We start from the raw sequence: 21032 nt of genomic DNA on the forward strand, positions 1-21032 counted from the left end.
TCTGGGATTTAAAGGATATATATATATATATATATATATATATATATATATATATATATATATATATATATATATATATATATATATATATATATATATATATATATATATATATATATATATATATATATAATTGTTATGCTTATATATATTATGCATGTGTATGCCCCTAGTTATAGTATTTGTAAGTTGCCTTCACTCAAATAACATGCAATTATTTATATATAAGGTTTTTTCGAAGTAGATGTGATTGGATATCGGATAGTTGTTCACGTATTTACATATAGTTGTCAAAATAGACCTCTTGTGTCATAGATAACATAAGCATATACAAATCTAAATATGATAAATTAATAATATATTGGAATAAAAACAATATATAAAAAAAAGATTATATTAAAACCGTTGTACCATAATTACTGTCATATACTAAAATGTATGTGTATACCTGGTCTATTGTGTACAATACCATTAGCTGCTCCTAACAATGATGGATACCTAACTGTCATAACATGTGTATTGATGTCGACTAACAAATTCACTATATTATGATCAACTAAAAGCGGCCATGTCTATATTTTCATTCAAGCCGTGTGGTACCAGGGTCTTGAGTTTCCAGATCCAAAATGTCTCTCTTTGTCTAAGGTGGACTAACCTATTTCTACCCCATTTGGGAGCAATATATTCCAAAGGGTAAATATTGAAAATATCTGTTTGTCCATCATGACAATTTATACTATGACGTGGAACACTATGATTCATAATCCCTTTCTTTATGTTTCTATTATGCTCACCCCATCTTTTCTTTAGGGGTCTTGAGGACCTCCCTATATACTGAATCCCACATTGACATTCAAGCAGATACACCACATAACTAGAGTCACAAGTAAATCTGGAATTTATCTCAAATTCTTCCTTTGTAGAAAAAGATTGAAATTTTAACCTGCTTCCTGATGTATGACTGCAGAATTTGAGATAAATTCCAGATTTACTTGTGACTCTAGTTATGTGGTGTATCTGCTTGAATGTCAATGTGGGATTCAGTATATAGGGAGGTCCTCAAGACCCCTAAAGAAAAGATGGGGTGAGCATAATAGAAACATAAAGAAAGGGATTATGAATCATAGTGTTCCACGTCATAGTATAAATTGTCATGATGGACAAACAGATATTTTCAATATTTACCCTTTGGAATATATTGCTCCCAAATGGGGTAGAAATAGGTTAGTCCACCTTAGACAAAGAGAGACATTTTGGATCTGGAAACTCAAGACCCTGGTACCACACGGCTTGAATGAAAATATAGATAGACATGGCCGCTTTTAGTTGATCATAATATAGTGAATTTGTTAGTCAACATCAATACACATGTTATGACAGTTAGGTATCCATCATTGTTAGGAGCAGCTAATGGTATTGTACACAATAGACCAGGTATACACATACATTTTAGTATATGACAGTAATTATGGTACAACGGTTTTAATATAATCTTTTTTTTATATATTGTTTTTATTCCAATATATTATTAATTTATCATATTTAGATTTGTATATGCTTATGTTATCTATGACACAAGAGGTCTATTTTGACAACTATATGTAAATACGTGAACAACTATCCGATATCCAATCACATCTACTTCGAAAAAACCTTATATATAAATAATTGCATGTTATTTGAGTGAAGGCATCTTACAAATACTATAACTAGGGGCATACACATGCATAATATATATAAGCATAACAATTATATATATATATATATATATATATATATACATATATATATATATATATATATATATATATATATATATCCTTTAAATCCCAGAAGTGGTAAATAAAGGATCAGACATCAGATATAAATATATCATGAGCCAATTGGCTAAAAATTAAGGCTTGACAAACCAAGCCCCCTGTCTAGAATCCTATAAACACTCAGCCGGTTTTTCGAATGATGCTGATTGGCTATACGTGTTAGAAGTTGCTCACGCATGCGCCCTATGTCGGGGTAGACGCCGACATGGGCTATAAAATTGTGCTACTTAGTATCTTAATACACACCTGAGGAAACGGTCTTAGCAACCGGGAAACGCGTGGTGATAATTGTTTTTAATAAACATTTTTATATTTTACTAGTAGCACGGCATTTTTGGTATTTTATTTTCTGCCATTTATGCACTGATATTTTCATTGACTGGAGTTTGAATCCCAAGTTGCTTTTTGGAGTCATTGTGAATCTAACGCTCTAGCCCAGACGATTACCTGTGAATACAGTGTTCTGGACAGCTGATAAGTGCCCAGGAGGTCTTTGTGGCACTTCTCAAGTGCCCTACATCTCGTGAGTACATTTCAATATTTGCGCATTTGTTAGTGTTCTCACTGATACGCACTATTGTGGCACTTTTGTGATTTTGTCTTGCACAGCCTAACACTGAAGCAACATTGGCCTAATCACAGCTAGCTGGATGGCTGCAAATAGTTCAGAAGGCATATATGGCACTTCTCAAGTGCTGGAAATCTTGTAAGTAAGATCTATTTGGGGGCTTGGCCTTCTACATTGTAAACGATACACACCATTTGGCGCCTCTTCTCTTCTTCTTTTTAACAGAATCTGCGACTGCCAACATCGATCTGGAATGAGTTTGCTGCCTGGAGATCTGTGAAATATCTCCTAGAGTGTGGACTATCTTTTGTTATAACTATATATGAGATGGTCATATTATGAATTTACTATTTAATAACATCTAAGGATATATATCCACATCATATATAAATTGTCACGATATTTATATACAATTTATTGTCTTGATACATATCAAAGCAAGTTTTGACACATTACACAGTCACCGCAAAGTTGCAGTGCACATTAATCTAACACTAATACCATCACTGTAGCTTATTTAGAGGGCGCATCTGATTTTTTTCTTTAATTTTATAATTATATTATAGCTATTTTAGGATTAATATTTATTTTACAGGTAACTTTGTATTTATTTTAACCAGGTACAATAGCTATTAAATAGTTAAGAACTATTTAATAGCTAAAATAGTTAAAATAATTACAAATTTACCTGTAAAATAAATCCTAACCTAAGTTACAATTAAACCTAACACTACACTATCAATAAATAAATTAAATACAATTCCTACAAATAACTACAATAAAATAAACTAACTAAAGTACAAAAAATAAAAAAGAACTAAGTTACAAAAAATAAAAAAATATTTACAAACATAAGAAAAATATTACAACAATTTTAAACTAATTACACCTACTCTAAGCCCCCTAATAAAATAACAAAGCCCCCCAAAATAAAAAATGCCCTACCCTATTCTAAATTACTAAAGTTCAAAGCTCTTTTACCTTACCAGCCCTGAACAGGGCCCTTTGCGGGGCATGCCCCAAGAAGTTCAGCTCTTTTGCCTGTAAAAAAAAACATACAATACCCCCCCCCAACATTACAACCCACCACCCACATACCCCTAATCTAACCCAAACCCCCCTTAAATAAACCTAACACTAAGCCCCTGAAGATCTTCCTACCTTATCTTCACCATACCAGGTTCACCGATCGATCCAGAAGAGCTCCTCCGATGTCCTGATCCAAGCCCAAGCGGGGGGCTGAAGAGGTCCATGATCCGGCTGAAGTCTTCATCCAAGCAGGAGCTGAAGAGGTCCATGATCCGGATGAAGTCTTCTATCAACGGCATCTTCAATCTTCTTTCTTCGGGAGACATCATCTTCCATCCGACGCAGAACATCCTCTTCTCCCGACGCCTACTAGCCGAAATGACGGTTCCTTTAAATGATGTCATCCAAGATGGCGTCCCTCGAATTCCGATTGGCTGATAGGATTCTATCAGCCAATCGGAATTAAGGTAGGAAAATTCTGATTGGCTGATGGAATCAGCCAATCAGAATCACGTTCAATCCGATTGGCTGATTCAATCAGCCAATCAGATTGAGCTTGCATTCTATTGGCTGTTCCGATCAGCCAATAGAATGCGAGCTCAATCTGATTGGCTGATCGGATCAGCCAATCGAATTGAACTTGATTCTGATTGGCTGATTCCATCAGCCAATCAGAATATTCCTACCTTAATTCCAATTGGCTGATAGAATCCTATCAGCCAATCGGAATTCGAGGGACGCCATCTTGGATGACGTCATTTAAAGGAACCGTCATTCGGCTAGTAGGCGTCGGGAGAAGAGGATGTTCCGCGTCGGATGGAAGATGATGGCTCCCGAAGAAAGAAGATTGAAGATGCCATTGATAGAAGACTTCATCCGGATCATGGACCTCTTCAGCTCCCGCTTGGATGAAGACTTCAGCCGGATCATGGACCTCTTCAACTCCCACTTGGATGATGACTTCAGCCGGATCATGGACCTCTTCAGCCCCCCGCTTGGGCTTGGATCAGGACATCGGAGGAGCTCTTCTGGATCAATCGGTGAACCTGGTATGGTGAAGATAAGGTCGGAAGATCTTCAGGGGCTTAGTGTTAGGTTTATTTAAGGGGGGTTTGGGTTAGATTAGGGGTATGTGGGTGGTGGGTTGTAATGTTGGGGGGGTATTGTATGTTTTTTTTTACAGGCAAAAGAGCTGAACTTCTTGGGGCATGCCCCGCAAAGGGCCCTGTTCAGGGCTGGTAAGGTAAAAGAGCTTTGAACTTTAGTAATTTAGAATAGGGTAGTGCATTTTTTTATTTTGGGGGGCTTTGTTATTTTATTAGGGGGCTTAGAGTAGGTGTAATTAGTTTAAAATTGTTGTAATATTTTTCTTATGTTTGTAAATATTTTTTTATTTTTTGTAACTTAGTTCTTTTTTATTTTTTGTACTTTAGTTAGTTTATTTCATTGTAGTTATTTGTAGGAATTGTATTTAATTTATTTATTGATAGTGTAGTGTTAGGTTTAATTGTAGGTAATTGTAGGTATTTTATTTAATTAATTTATTGATAGTGTAGTGTTAGGTTTAATTGTAGGTAATTGTAGGTATTTTATTTAATTTATTGATAGTGTAGTGTTAGGTTTAATTGTAGTTTAGGTTAGGATTTATTTTACAGGTAATTTTGTAATTATTTTAACTAGGTAGCTATTAAATAGTTCTTAACTATTTAATAGCTATTGTACCTGGTTAAAATAAATACAAAGTTACCTGTAAAATAAATATAAATCCTAAAATAGCTATAATATAATTATAATTTATATTGTAGCTATATTAGGATTTATTTTACAGGTAAGTATTTAGCTTTAAATAGGAATAATTTATTTAATAAGAGTTAATTAATTTCGTTAGATTTAAATTATATTTAAGTTAGGGGGGTGTTAGTGTTAGGGTTAGACTTAGCTTTAGGGGTTAATAAATGTAGGGGGGCAGGATAGGGGTTAATAAATTTATTATAGTGGCGGCAGTGTAGGGGGGGCAGGATAGGGGTTAATAGGTATTATGTAGGTGGCGGTGGGGTCCAGGAGCGGCGGTTTAGGAGTTAATCAGTTTATTAGAGTGGCGGTGGGCTCCGGGAGTGGTGGTTTAGGGGGTAATAACTATAGCTGGCGGCGGTGGAGGGGAAGCAGATAAGGGGTGTTTAGACTCGGGGTACATGCTAAGGTGTTAGGTGCAGACAGCTCCCATAGGAATCAATGGGATGTCGGGCAGCAGCGAACATGAACTTTCGCTATGGTCAGACTCCCATTGATTCCTATGGGATCCGCAGCCTCCAGGACGGCGGATTGAAAACCAGGTACGCTGGGCCAGAAAAGTGCCGAGCGTACCTGCTAGTTTTTTGATAAGTAGCAAAAGTAGTCAGATTGTGCCGAACTTGTGTGCAGAACATCTGGAGTGATGTACGAATCGATCTGTGTCGGACTGAGTCCGGCGGATCGAAGCTTACGTCACTATATTCTACTTTTGCCGGTGTGTAGGGCTTGATAACTAAGGTGAATCAGCCTCGCCACAAATACGATGCGGAATTCCAGCGTATTTGAGGTTGATGGCTTGATAACTAGAGGCCATGGTATCTAAGTCTAGATTACTATCTCTTTCTTTCCAAGGTAATAAGTTATTTGATTCTCAGTTGGATTCAATTATTTCAACTGTCACTGGGGGGAAGGGAGTTTTTTTGCCTCAGAATAAAAGACCTTAGGGTAAATCTAAAGCTTCTAACTGTTTTCGTTCCTTTTGACAAAATAAGGAACAGAAACCTAATCCTTCCCCCAAAGAATCTGGTTCCAATTGGAAACCTTCTTCAAACTGGAGTAAATCCAAACCATTTAAGAAATCAAAGCCAGCCCCCAAGTCTGCATGAAGGTGCAGCCCTCATTCCAGCTCAGCTGGTAGGGGGCAGATTAAGATTCTTCCAAAAGATTTGGGCAGATTGTGTCCAAAATCAATAGATTTATTTAGAGTATTGTCTCTCAAGGGTACCGAATAGGATTCAGGACTTCCTGTGAGAAGATTTTTCCTCTCACGCATCCCAGCAAATCCAGTAAAGGCTCAGGCTTTCCTGAAGTGTGTTTCAGACCTGGAGCTTTCAGGGGTAATCATACCAGTTCCGTTTCAGGAACAGGGTCTGGAGTTTTATTCAAATCTGTTCATTGTCCGAAATAAAGAAAATTAATTCAGGCCAGTTCTGGATCTGAAAATTTTGAATCGTTATGTAAGAATGCCAACTTTCAAAATGATGACTATAAGGACTATTCTGCCTTTTGTTCATCAAGGGCATTATATGTCCACAATAGACTTACAGAATGCATATCTTCATATTCCGATTCATCCAGACCATTTTCTGTTTCTGAGATTCTCTTTTCTAGACAAGCATTACCAATTTGTCACTCTTCCATTTGGCCTAGCGACAGCTCCAAGAATCTTTTCAAAAGTTCTCGGTGCCCTATATCTCCTTATTTGGACGATATATTCTGCAGAATCTCACACAAATCAACTAGTGTTGTTTCTTCAAAGACATGGTTGAAGGATCAATTTACTAAAAAGTTATTTGATTCCTCAGACAAGGGTCACCTTTTTAGGTTTCCAGATAGATTCAGTGTTCATGACTCTGTCTCTAACAGACAAGAGAAGATTAAAATTGGTTTCAGCTTCACCTTCAATCTCAATCATTCCCTTCAGTAGCTATGTGCATGGATGTTTTAGGTCTCATGACTGCAGCATCGGACGTGATCCCCTTTGCTCGTTTTCACATGAGACCTCTCCAGCTTTATATGCTGAACCAGTGGTGCAGGGATTATACAAAGATATCACAATTAATATCCTTAAATCCCAATGTTTGACTATCTCTGACTTGGTGGTTAGATCACCATCGTATAATTCTAGGGGCCTCTTTTGCTTATTCAACCTAGACTCTAATCACAACAGATGCAAGTCTTTCAGGTTGGGGAGCTGTCTGGGGATCTCTGACAGCACAAGGGGTTTGGAAATCTCAAGAGGCGCAATGACCCATCAATATTTTGGAACTCCATGCGATTTTCAGGGCTCTTCGGGTTTAGCCTATGTTGAAGAGAGAACCGTTCATTTGTTTTCAGACGGACAATATCACAACTGTGGCATATATCAGTCATCAGGGTGGGACTCACAGTCCCCAAGTTATGAAAGCAGTATCTCGGATACTTGCTTGGGTGGAATCAAGCTCCTGTCTAATTTCTGCAGTTCATATCCCAGGTATAGACAATTAGGAAGCGGATTATCTCAGCCGTCAGACTTTACATCCGGGGGAGTGGTCCCTCCATCCGGATGTGTTTTCTCAGATTGTTCAGAAGTGGAGTCTTCCAGAAATAGATCTGATGGCTTCTCATCTAAACAAGAAACTTCCCAGGTACCTGTTTCTAGGAAAATTTATTATTGAGTTTGGAAAACTTATATTTCATGGTGTTCTTCTCATAAATTCTCTTGGCATTCTTTCAGAATTCCTAGAATTTTACAGTTTCTTCAGAATGGTTTGGATAAGGGTTTGTCTGCAAGTTCCTTGAAGGGAAAAATCTCTGCTCTTTCTGTTTTATTTCACAGAAAGATTGCTAAGCTTCCTGATATTCACTGTTTTGTACAGGCTTTGGTCCATATCAAGCCTGTCATTAAATCAATCTCTCCTCCTTTGAGTCTTAATTTGGTTTTGAAGGCTTTACAGGCTCCTCCGTTTGAGCCTATGCCTTCTTTGGACATTAAACTACTTTCTTGGAAAGTGTTGTTCCTTTTGGCCACCTCTTCTGCTAGAAGAGTTTCTGAATTATCTGCTCTTTCTTGTGAATCTCCTTTTCTGATTTTTCATCAGGATAAGGCGGTTTTGCGGACGTCATTTAAATTCTTACCTAAGGTTGTGAATTCTAACAACATTAATAGAGAAATTGTTGTCCCTTCTTTGTGTCCTAATACTAAGAATTCTTTGGAGAGATCCTTACATTCTTTGAATGTGGTAAGAGCTTTGAAATATTATGTCAAAGCTACTAAAGATTTTAGGAAGACTTCTAATCTATTTGTTATCTGTTCTGGTTCTAGGAAAGCTCAGAAGGCTTCTGCCGTTTCCTTGGCATCTTGGTTATAGCTTTTGATTCATCAAGCTTATTTGGAGTCGGGTCAAGCCCCGCCTCAGAGAGTTACAGCTCATTCTACTAGACCAGTCTCTACTTCGTGGGCTTTTAAGAATGAAGCTTCAGTTGATCATATTTGCAAAGCAGCAACTTGGTCTTCTTTGCATACATATACTAAATTCTACCGTTTTTATGTATTTGCTTCTTCGGAAGCAGTTTTTGGTAGAAAAGTTCTTCAGGCAGCTGTTTCAGTTTGATTCTTCTGCTTATGTTTTAAGTTTTTTTCTTTCATTTATGAGAAAAACTTATTTTTTTGGTTGTGGATTTAATTTTTTCAGCGGAAAATGGCTGTTTTTATTTTATCCCTCCCTTTCTAGTGACTCTTGTGTGGAGTTCCAGATCTTGGGTATTGCTATCCCATACGTCACTTGCTCATGGACTCTTGTCAATTACATGAAAGAAAACATAAGTTATGTAAGAACTTACCTGATAAATTATTTCTTTCATATTGGCAAGAGTCCATGAGGCCCACCCTTTTTTATGGTGGTTATGATTTTTTTGTATAAAGCACAATTATTTCCAAAATCCTTTGTTGATGCTTTTTACTCCTTTCTTTATCACCCCACTACTTGGCTATTCTTTGAACTGAATTGTGGGTGTGGTGAGGGGTGTATTTATAGGAATTTTGAGGTTTGGGAAACTTTGCCCCTCCTGGTAGGATTGTATATCCCATATGTCAATAGCTCATGGACTCTTGCCAATATGAAAGAAATTAATTTATCAGGTAAGTTCTTACATAAATTATGTTTTTTTCTTCTGATATTTAATAATCCATTTTTATTAAGCAAAATAGGTATAAAATCCTTAATGCTGATGTTTTGGGAAGGAAACTTGTGAAACAATTAAATGTAGATTTGAAATATTTAGGAAATAGAAAATGCCATAGAAAATTAGATCTTTTGCATTTCATGTTGTGGAGTATTTCTGAAAACTAAAAATATATTCTAAAATTGCTTGGTCTGCTGAAAAAAGTTGCCTATATATTACAGTGGTGTTAAATGGCTTAGCAACTTAAGGGTTAATTTTTTTTAACAATACGTTGCTTACTGGTTGCAGTTTTATACCCCTTTAAAAAGCAGCTTGCCTGAAGTTTCTGATGACATGTAAGCTACATAGAAAACAATGAAACTTACTAGGAAATAGCTTATCACAGGGGACAGAGGGGTGTAACATACTGTAGCACCTGCATTGCTAAACAAGCGTTCTAATGGGAAAAAAAATACTCTTAATTCTTTAGCATGTGATTTTTTGCATTACTTGACTTCACTACAAGTCAAGTGATACAGCACACTACCTTGTGCTCGGCCTTGCATGATTTAGTATTACAGGTCATTGATTAAATAACAAAATTACAGGTTATTGTTAAATAACAAAATTTTGTCTGTGACCTTGAATCAGTGCATCCCATACTGAGACAAGCTGATTAGTTTGTAAGTCACCCCTACCTTGATATTACAATTTAATAATTGTGCACAATGCATGTAATAATCAACTTTAATATGTTTTGTTTATTAGTTTACGATGGCTGGAGGTTTAGGGTTTAATACTTTATTATAGTGTTGGCGGTGTGGGGGGTCAGCGGTTTAGGGGTTACTAGATTTATTTAGTGTTGGCAATGTGGGCGGCCGGCGGTTTAGGGGTATATAGGTTTATTTTAGTGTCGGCGGTGTGGGTGGCAAATTAGGGGTTAATAAGTTTAATAAAGTATTTGCGATGTGGGAAGGTGGCGGTTTAGGGGTTAATAGGTAGTTTATAGGTGTTAGTGTACTTTGTAACATTTTAGTTATGAGTTTTGTGAAGCATTGTTGTTTCACAAAATCCATAACTACTGGTCTCTGATAGCGGAATGGCTTGTGTCGGTACAGGCTGTAACGCAAGCATTTTAGCCGGACCTCACAACTTGTGGTACGGCGTTATGGAAAATCCCGCACTTAAACGTTATTTTTTTAGTGTGGAATGGACGTTGCGTTAAGGCTAAAATGCTTGTGGTATAGCTATTCCGCTGTCACTCGTAATATGTGTTACCGACCATTCCACGTGCAATGGTCAATTTTTCAGCAGTATAGCCGTACCGCACCTTAACGCAAATCTTATAATCTGGCCCTCTGTTAATAACCCTTACCACCACAAACTCCAAAAAAAAATAAGTCAACACTACTAACCCCAAAACTGTCACTACACTAACAACAACAACAACTTAAAACATTAACTCCCATATTTCCAACATCTCCATTGCCAAAAAAGAGCTTGGCTTAAGGACAGACGGCTAGTTTACGTGTTTTACGCTATACTGGGTACCTAAGTAACACAATAAATTGAGCCATACCGCACTTTCCATGGTGCTGCCTTTACGAGTTCCTGAAAAACCTCCTTGTGCTGTGTGTTATGGTGCATTAAGCTCCATACCGCACAAAAAACAAGGGCTGAGTTTACGTGCTCGTACACGCTTTCCCTCAAAGACATCAATAGAGAAAAAGTCTAAAAAAAATTACACCTGCAATAGCGGAATAGCAAATCACCATAACGCAACCCCATTGATGTCTATGGGGGAAAGAAAGTTACATTTAAACCTAACAACCTAACATAAACCCCTAGGAGAATATTTATCAAGCCGTCAACCGCAAATACGCTGGAATTCCTCAGCCTAATTGTGGCGAGCTTGATCCGACCTAGTTATCAAGGCCTACAGACCGACAAAAGTTGAAATCTGTGATGTAACATACGATCCGCCAGTCTCAATCCCACACAGATTGATGCTTACGTCAATACAGATGTCCCGAATACACATTCAGCACTATTTGGCACTTTTTAAAAGTTATGAAATAGTTAACAGGTACGCTTGTGGCTATTCCGGCCCAGTGTACCTGGTTTTCAATCTGCCACCCTGGAGGCCGCGGGTGCCATAGTAATCAATGGGAGTCTGAAAGCAGCAAAAGCTCATGTTCGATGCTGCCAGATATCCCATTGATTTCTATGGTAGAAAACAAGTAACGTTTACACCTAACACCCTAACATAAGCCCCGTGTCTAAACACCCCTAATCTGCCGCACCAACATCGCCGCCACCTACATGTTGTTAACCCCTCTTCCGCCGCTCCCCAACACCCCTTCAACTAAATAAATGTATTATCCCCTATCCCGCCACTCCTGGACCCCACCGCCACTAAATAAACGTATTAACCCCTAAATAAATGTATTAACCCCTAAATCTCTGGCCTCCCACATCACTACCATTAACTAAACCTATTAACCCCTAAACCGCCAGCCCCCCACATCGCCATAAACTAAATTAAGCTATTAACCCCTAAACCTAACAACCCGCTAACTTTACATTAAAATTACAACATCCCTATCTTAAAATAAATTTAAACTTACCTGTAGAATTAAAATAAACTAATTCTAAACTATTAACCTACCCTAACTATTATACTAAAATTACATTAAACTACCAATTAAATTAACTATATTACATATTAAAAAACCCTAACCCTACTCAAATTATTTAAATCTACTATTAAAAATTACTAAATTAAAAAAAAAATGCTAAGTTACAAAAAAATTAAAAAACACTAAATTACGATAAAAAAACAAACCAAAGTATCAAAAATAAAAACAAATTACACCTAATCTAATAGCCCTATCAACCCCCCCCCCCCCCCCCCAAAAAAAAATAAAAAAAACCTAGCCTACCCTTAAAAGGGCCTTTTGCGGGAATTGCCCCCCAAAAAATCAGCTCTTTTACCTTTCAAAAAACACCCCCAAAAGTAAAACCCACAACCCAACCAACAAACCCCCCCAAATAAAAAGCCTATCTAAAAAACCTAAGCTCCCCATTGTCCTGAAAAGGGCATTTGTATGGGCATTTAACTCTTTTACCTGCCCAGACCCTACTCTAAAAATAAAACCCACCCAAAAAAACACTAACCCCCGATGATCCACTTACAGTTTTTGAAGTTCCGCTTGAAGGATTCATCCAGCTGGCAAGAAGTCTTCATCTGGGCAGCCTCTTCCATCTTCATCCATCCGGCGAAGTCTTCATCCATGTGGCCTCGTCTATCTTCATCCATCACGCACGGATCGAGACCATCCTGAAGACATCCGGGGTGGAGCTCCTCTTCAATACGGTTACTGCTGTAAACTGGAACTTGAATGCAAGTGACGTCATCAAAGATGGCTTATCTTGCATTCCTATTGGCTAAAAGGTTCCAATCAGCCAATAGGATGAGAGCTCAATCCTATTGGATGTTCCCATCAGCCAATAGGATGAGAGCTCAATCCTATTTGCTGTTTCAATCATCCAATAGATGAAGATGGAAGAAGCCGCCCGGATGAAGAATTCTTGCTGTCCGGATTAAGACTTCTTGCCGGCTGGATGGATCCTTCAAGCGGAACTTCAAAAATTGTAAGTGGATCGTCGGGGGTTAGTGTTAGGTTTATTTAAGGGTTTTTGGGTGGGTTTTATTTTTAGAGTAGGGTCTGGGCAGGTAAAAGAACTAAATGCCCTTTTAAGGGCAATGTCCATAAAATGCCCTTTTCAGGGCAATGGGGAGCTTAGGTTTTTTAGATAGGCTTTTTATTTTGGTGGGTGTTTGGTTGGGTGGGGGTTTTTACTGTTGGGGGGTGTTTGTATTTTTTTTACAGGTGAAAGAGCTGATTTCTTTGGGGCAATGCCCCACAAAAGGCCCTTTTAAGGGCGATTGGTATTTTATTGTAGGCTAGGTTTTTTTAATTTGGGGGGGGGGGGTATTTTGATAGGGCTATTAGATTAGGTGTAATTTGTTTTTATTTTTGATACTGTGGGGTTTTTTATTGTAATTTAGTGTTTTTTATTTTTTGTAACTTAGCGTTTATTTTTTTTATAATTTAGTAATTTTTAATAGTAGATTTAAATAATTTGAGTAGGGTTAGGGTTTTTTAATATGTAATATACTTTAATTGGTAGTTTAATGTAATTTTAGTATAATAGTTAGGGTAGGTTAATTAATAGTTTAGAATTAGTTTATTTTAATTCTACAGGTAAGTTTAAATTTATTTTAAGATAGGGATGTTGTAATTTCAATGTAAAGTTAGCGGGTTGTTAGGTTTAGGGGTTAATAGCTTAATTTAGTTTATGGCGATGTGGGGGGCTGGCGGTTTAGGGGATAATAGGTTTAGTTAATGCTAGTGCTGTGGGAGGCCAGAGGTTTAGGGGTTAATAAGTTTATTTAGTGGCGGCAGGGTCCGGGGGCGGCGGGATAAGGGTTAAACATTTTTGGCGGCATTTAGTGGAAGGGTATTTTTTTAATAAATATGAAGATCGTATTCAGTTCTGCGGCCGTGATGTTAGGCAATGTTAGGCGAGCGTGTTGGTGCGGGCGAATGCAGCATAGTTGAGGCTTTGATAAATATCCCCCTAGTCTAAACACCCCTAATCCTACGCCCCCCCATAAATCGTCGACGCAAAATAATGTTATTAACCCCTAATCCGCCGCTCTCCGAAATCGCTGAAGCTAAATAAAGTGATCAACCCCTAAACCGCCCCCGCATCTCTAACACCTAAATAAACCTATTAACCTCTAATCCGCCGCTCCCCGACATCGCCGACATTAGAGGCCGCACTCCCGCCTCGCAAACACTAGTTAAATTTTATTAACCCCTAATCTGCCATCCCTAACATCGCTGACACCTACCTACATTTATTAACCCCTAATCTGCCGCCCCCAATGTCGCCGCTACTATATTCAATTTATTAACCCCTAAACCTAAGTCTAACCCTAAGTCTAACCCCCCTAACTTAAATATAATTTAAATAAAACAAAATTAAATTACTACTATTAAATAAATTAATCCTATTTAAAATGAAATACTTACCTATAAAATAAACCCTAAGATAGCTACAATATAACTAATAGTTACATTGTAGCTAGCTAAGGATTTATATTTATTTTACAGGCAACTTTGTATTTATTTTAACTAGGTACAATAGTTATTAAATAGTTATTTACTATTTAATAACTACCTAGCTAAAATAAAGACAAAAGTACCTGTAAAATAAATCCTAACCTAAGTTACTATTACACCTAACACTACACTACAACAATTAGAACAGAAACTGGCACTACGTATTGTGGGATTAGGCTTGGTAGTAAAAGGTACCTTGTGAAGGGAACCGGTGCTGCCCCTTTAAATTACTAATGGAATGTAGGAAAGAAAGAAAAGAAGGGATTTTTAGCACTCAAATCTACCTAAGCAGTAAGTGTAAGGGAATAAAACTAAATTTTATGAATATAGTAGTTAAAAATAACAGAGTAAAAACTCTGCACTCCACATAATAAACAAAGTCTTAAAATACCGTTTGTCACTCCCCTGTTTCCTGGCCGATAACTGGAAGCGTCGGCTTCACTTGACAGGAGTGACAGTGACGGTAAAAATGTACAACAGTGTAATATACAAAGTTTCAGCCATATAACGGCCTTTCTCAATGTAGGCTGTTATAAAAAGGAAAAAAAAATCATTTTTACAACAGCCTACATTGAGAAAGGCCGATCGGAATTAAGGTAGGAAACTTCATCTCATTAAAAAATGCATTCTGCAGCATGCGGCCCAAGGCGCTCAGTGCAGCGTATCCTACAGGCACATAAAGGAACTTTCAGCATGAATTATTTTATACTTCCCATTTTATTTGTTGCACTGGTAAATCCTAGTGTTTCAAAAACGCTAGGATTTACCATCACTTTAAAGTTAAAACCCAAATTTTTACAACATTTCCAATTTACTTCTTTTATCTATTTTGTCTTGTTCTTTTTGTATCCTTTGTTGAAAAGCATACTTAGGTAGGCTCCGGAGCTGGGAGTTACCTGCTGATTGGTGGCAGCACCAATTTTCTATTTTCTTACCGATATGCTCGGCTAGCTCCCAGTAATGCAATGCTGCTCTTTCAACAAAGGATACTAAAAGAATGAAGCAAAAATCATAATAGAAGTAAATTGGAAACTTGTATGCTTTGTCTGAATCATGAATGAAAAAATGTGTTAATCATGATGAAGATGCCAACTTTAATCTCCCAGTAATTTAAATTAATTTATATATATCACGTTTTCTTAAAATTATATTGATTATTGCTAAGTTTATTTATCACTGGCATGATATATGATCTCAAGCCCAATGTGACAGTAAGTGACCTCATATGTGAGATATTTTGATTCCTCTAAAGGAAAGCAACTTTTCATAGTTCCATTCACAAATAATTAATCAAACAGTTAAAGTATTAGCAGATATTTAAAGGGATATTAAACTCACATTTTTCTTTAATGATTCAGATAGAGAATACCATTTTAAACAACTTTCTAATTTACTTCTATTATCTAATTTGCTTCATTTTCTTGATATTCTTTCCTGAAAAGCATATCTAGATAGGCTCAGTAGGTTCTGATAGGTGGCTGCACATAGATGCCTCATGTGATTGGCTCACCAATGTGCATTGATATTTATTTAACAAAGGATATCTAAAGATTGCAGCAAATTAGGTAATAGCAGTAAATTGGAATGTTGCTTAAAATTTTATTCTCTATCTGAATCATGAAGGAAATGTTTGGGGTTTAATGGCCTTGTAAGCTGTTTTTGCCTTTTCTTTCAGGAGAAAAAAACATATATTCATATTCCCGGGCTAGCTATGGCAAGTAACTAAGACTTGTTTACTTTTCTACTCTGAATGCTTGCAATGGGCTAGAGTCCTAATTGCGCTAGAAGTAAAGTTTTGCGCTCATCAGGTTGCGCTCGTATTACAAGTTGAAAGTAAAAAGTTATCGCGCTCACACTAACCTGGCACGTGCAAACAGCTTACTTCTAGCGCAATTAGAATAGAAGTCAATGGAGCACAAAAAGTAGAAAAAAACTACTCACGTGCTAACCCGATCTCATGTTTTCACGGGCGCAAACCCGACATGAAGAGATCCCTATGTTAAAGTCTTTTGCCTGCCTTTTTTTTTTCTAACACCTGAGACCTCGTATCTTTGAACACATAACTTTTGTGGGCATTTTTTTATTAGATGGTATTATTATGAGTGTAACTGTACTTTGTAATGTATTTTTGAAGTGTTTTGTGACAATTTTTTGTTTCGCAAAACAGTTAACAGCTCTGAGTACGCGCTAACTTGATGAGCGTTAACTTGAATTGCATATTTGCATTCGATTGATCGTGTTTACTTTCAACTTGTAATACTAGAGCAATTCAACCTGCGCGCAAACAATCACGAAAACCCGATATCGCGTGTGCGCAAATGTTTGCACTCCACTCATAATCTGGCCCAATATATTTAGTGCAATAAGTTTTAATTAGCTTATGACTTATTTTTCTTTTCAGCAAAATAACCGCATTATCAGAACTAGCTTTTATTATGTCTCATACATATTTTTTTGTATACTTTTTTATGCAATGTGCAGCGAAGCGTCTTCGTCTCTGCTTGTTGAAAGAGTATCATTTCAACAGTCTCAATACTGAGGGCAGGATTTTTTTTTATACAGATAGACTCTAAGCAGAGTGATTTGGTGAGCAAAGAGAAGCTGATTGATTGTTTTATTTTTGGTGAACTGTTGGCAGATTTTTAACTGAACACAAGGGCTAGTTTACTAGTGGATTGCTAACTCCACAAGACTTTGGCTTTTTCTGCGTCGGTAGCATGTGTATTACAAGTTAAAAGTAAAATATTTTCGTTCGTGCACTATACCAACACGTGCAAAAGTCGAACTTTGAATATCGCAACATTGTTAATGTATTTCCCTATAGACTTCATTGGAGTGAAAAAAACGAACACCCTTAAACGTGCGCAAACTCAAGTGTGCTAACCCAGCATAAAATATTAATATTTCCCATTCCAATGTTCTTCACATAGAATAATATGTTCTATTTATTCATAAATGCATATTTCTACATATACCTGATATTATTTTGGTACAATATGAACATATATATTAATATATATATACTGTATATATATATATATACAGTATATATATATATATATATATATATATATATATATATATATATAATTGTATACAGATATAGATATTAACAGATATATATAGGAATATCTATTTATAAATACATAGAACATATTCCCCTATGTTAAGAACATTGGAATTTGACATATTTACATTAAAAACATAATTAAAACTGTTATTAAATATGAATATTGCATAAATATGTTTTTGTTCATGTTTTCAGCTTCTTTACTGCACTTTTATAAATGTCAATATATGTATACATATGTATTTATGTGTTTATATATGTGTATATATGTCTGTAAATGCACATATAAATACATAACTGCATATGTACACACGCACATATATATATATATATATATATATATATATATATATATATATATATATATATATATATATATATATATATATATATATATATATATATATATATGTTATGGGTAAAGTCAGATATCAGGTAATCCTAGGATTAGCCGGGTAAAGCTGACATTACCCAACGGCTCTTGGTAAAGCCCAATGTAAGATTATACATCTGGCTTTACCCGGGTAATCCTAGGATTACCCAAACACTTCTGGATAAAGCTATAAATGCTGTTTGAAAACAGCATGGACATCACTATCTGCAGCCATTTTTATCATCACTTCCTACAACCCACACATAGCCCAGAAGCCGGTGTTCTAAAATTTTTATACGATGCACTGTAATTCCCCCATCTTCACTATCTTGGAGTTGATGCCCCCTTTACTTGGGGTTGATGCCAGAGGATCGGCGAGATGTCCCCATTGAACCCCCCAGGCAGGGGTAAAAAATTATGGTGAAGATGGGGGAATTACAGTGCACCGTATATATGTGTGAAGCTTTATCCAGAAACATTTGGGTAATTCTAAGATTACCCGGGTAAAGCCAGATGTATGATCTTACATTGGACTTTACCCACAGCCACTGGGTAATGTCAGTTTTAGGATTACCCAAATATCTGACTTTACCAGTAATATATATATATATATATATATATATATATATATGCACACATATTTAGACATGTATATGTATGTATCTCCCAGTCCTTTTTTTTTCTCTTACACCTGAGACCTCATATGTTTGAGGCCTTAACTTTTATTGCAATATTTTTACAATAATTGTATTAGATGGTGTTATTATGAGTGTAACTTTATTTTTAGATGTAGTTTTTATGTGTTTTGTGCAACTTTTAGTCGAGCATAACAGTTAAACAGAGCTCTAAAGTCGCAATATCAAGATGCGCGTTAAATTCAATTGCACTTGAGCGTTTACTTTTAACTTGCAATATTTCTGACTCATGCGAAGAGCCGCGATAAACCCCTTATTGCTCGTGCACAATTGCTAGCCTGCCACTCGCAGTCTAGTTCAAACTAAAAGCAACTTGTGCAAACTGTGTCTATTGGAAAGTAGCTGTGTCCTGTTCCTATTGAGATGAGATTTAGCTGAAACATCTTCCACAAAATGTTCATCACCTGCTGAGATAAAGATCCATTGATCTATCTACTCGCCAGTGTATTAATATAATCAAAGCTAAGTATTGCTTAATGTATAATCTTGCTTTGTTTTAGTATAAGTTTACAATAAACAGTGATCTGATTTCACAGCATTCCAGTGTCCTCGTTTTTTTAGTGATATTTAGTGCTCTTCCTGACGCAAACAAGTACCTAGGATAAGCAATCAATGCATTATATAGATTTTCATGGCAGGTAAGACTCAAGGGCCCAACAAGTCAGTCTATAGTTCCATAAAATATAGGCTTAATTAGTAAGTAGCATAACCTTAGGGCATTCGTGAAGTTCCCCACAGTGTTTGTCTTTACCACCTCTAATGGGAGTCTATTCTGGAAATCCATCTTCCCCATATTACTGAGCCTACTACCTATCAACTTGAGATCATGACCCCTTGTTTTAGTGTTATGAAAAATATTATTAAAGGGATATGAAAACAAAAATGTTCCTCTGTGATTCAGACAGAGCATACAATTTAAAAAAAAAGTCTCTACTTATATTTCAAATTTGCTTTGCTCCCATGGTATTCTTTGTTGAAGAAATGCCTAAGTAGGTGTGTGGATCACTATATGGCAGGTAATAGTTCTGCCATCTAGTGCTCTTGCAAATAGATAATATTCTTGCAAAACTGCTGCCATATAGTGCTCCAGACATGTGCACACACCTGAGCTTAAGTCCCTGTTTCTCAAATAAAGATACCAAGAGAATAAGGAAAATGTGATGATAGAAGTAATATAGAAAGTTGCTTAAAATTGCATGCTCTATCTGAATAATGACAGAAAACAGTTGGGTTTTATCCCTTTAAAGGGACATGAAACCCAAAAACGTTTATAGAGTATTCAATTTTAAACAACTTTACAATTCTATTATATAATTTGCTTCATTCTCTTGGTTCGTTTGTTGAAAATCATAGGAAGGCTCAGGATCTGGGAGCTAGCTGCTAATTGGTGGCTGCACATATATGCCTCTTATCATTGGCTTACCAATGTGTCCAGGTAGCTCCCAGTAAATGGAATGTTATTTAAAATTGTATACTCTATGTGAATCATAAAAGAACATTTTTGGCTTTCATGTCCCTTGTATGTGCATGCCCCTCCACTGCTATGTGGGGATGATGATTGTCTATTGTCATCCTGGAGGGTCCCCCTTATGAACTGTATCCTTGGGAAACCCCTGCACTGTAGCTGGTAAAGGAGACTGTGTCTTATTCCCCATAACTAGCTCTTGCCGGAACTACCAGCAACATCACAAACAACCAGGATCTGATTATGGAATTCCCGGTTGTGAGACTGCGGAGAAGACTTTAAAAGCTCATATCTCAACCCCAAAGCTATTTTCAGGCCCCTCATCTGAAAGAGGTAAGTCTGCATGTCCCTGTAAAGTGCAGGTGATCACGGTGATAATCTGCTGCAGCACATTAATGCTGTTTAATTTGAGCTATTTGGACAAGTGGTTCCTCATTCGGGCATATTCTCCACTTATCGCATAGGATGCAGCTGATCACTGTTAAAAACAGTAATTATCTGCCCCTCTAGAAACTGGGCAATTTATTATGATGGAGGAGGGGGCTATTATAGCCTCTATTAACCCCTCAGGAATAATCAGATATTTATTAAGATTTAAAAAAACATTATTGGAAGCCTAATAATCATTTTTTAGTGAACACTGCGTCTCCAGTTGCCTCATTTCCTTCACTGTTGCTTGGTAAATAAAGGGTTATCTTGTTTGTAGATTGGAACCAGTATAGGAGGAGATGTACTGCAATCAGTAGTCAGGAACTGGCCTTATTTGTAACCAGGAGAGCAGAACCAGAACCATGAGTCAAAACCCAGGAAATGTGCAAAAGAAAAGTCAGTAACCAGGATAACCAAAAGCACCCAAGCATCAAAACAAGGGAGCAGACAAAAGAGC

This window comes from Bombina bombina, chromosome 6 (assembly GCF_027579735.1).
Source record: "Bombina bombina isolate aBomBom1 chromosome 6, aBomBom1.pri, whole genome shotgun sequence".
Classification (NCBI taxonomy): Eukaryota; Metazoa; Chordata; class Amphibia; order Anura; family Bombinatoridae; genus Bombina; species Bombina bombina.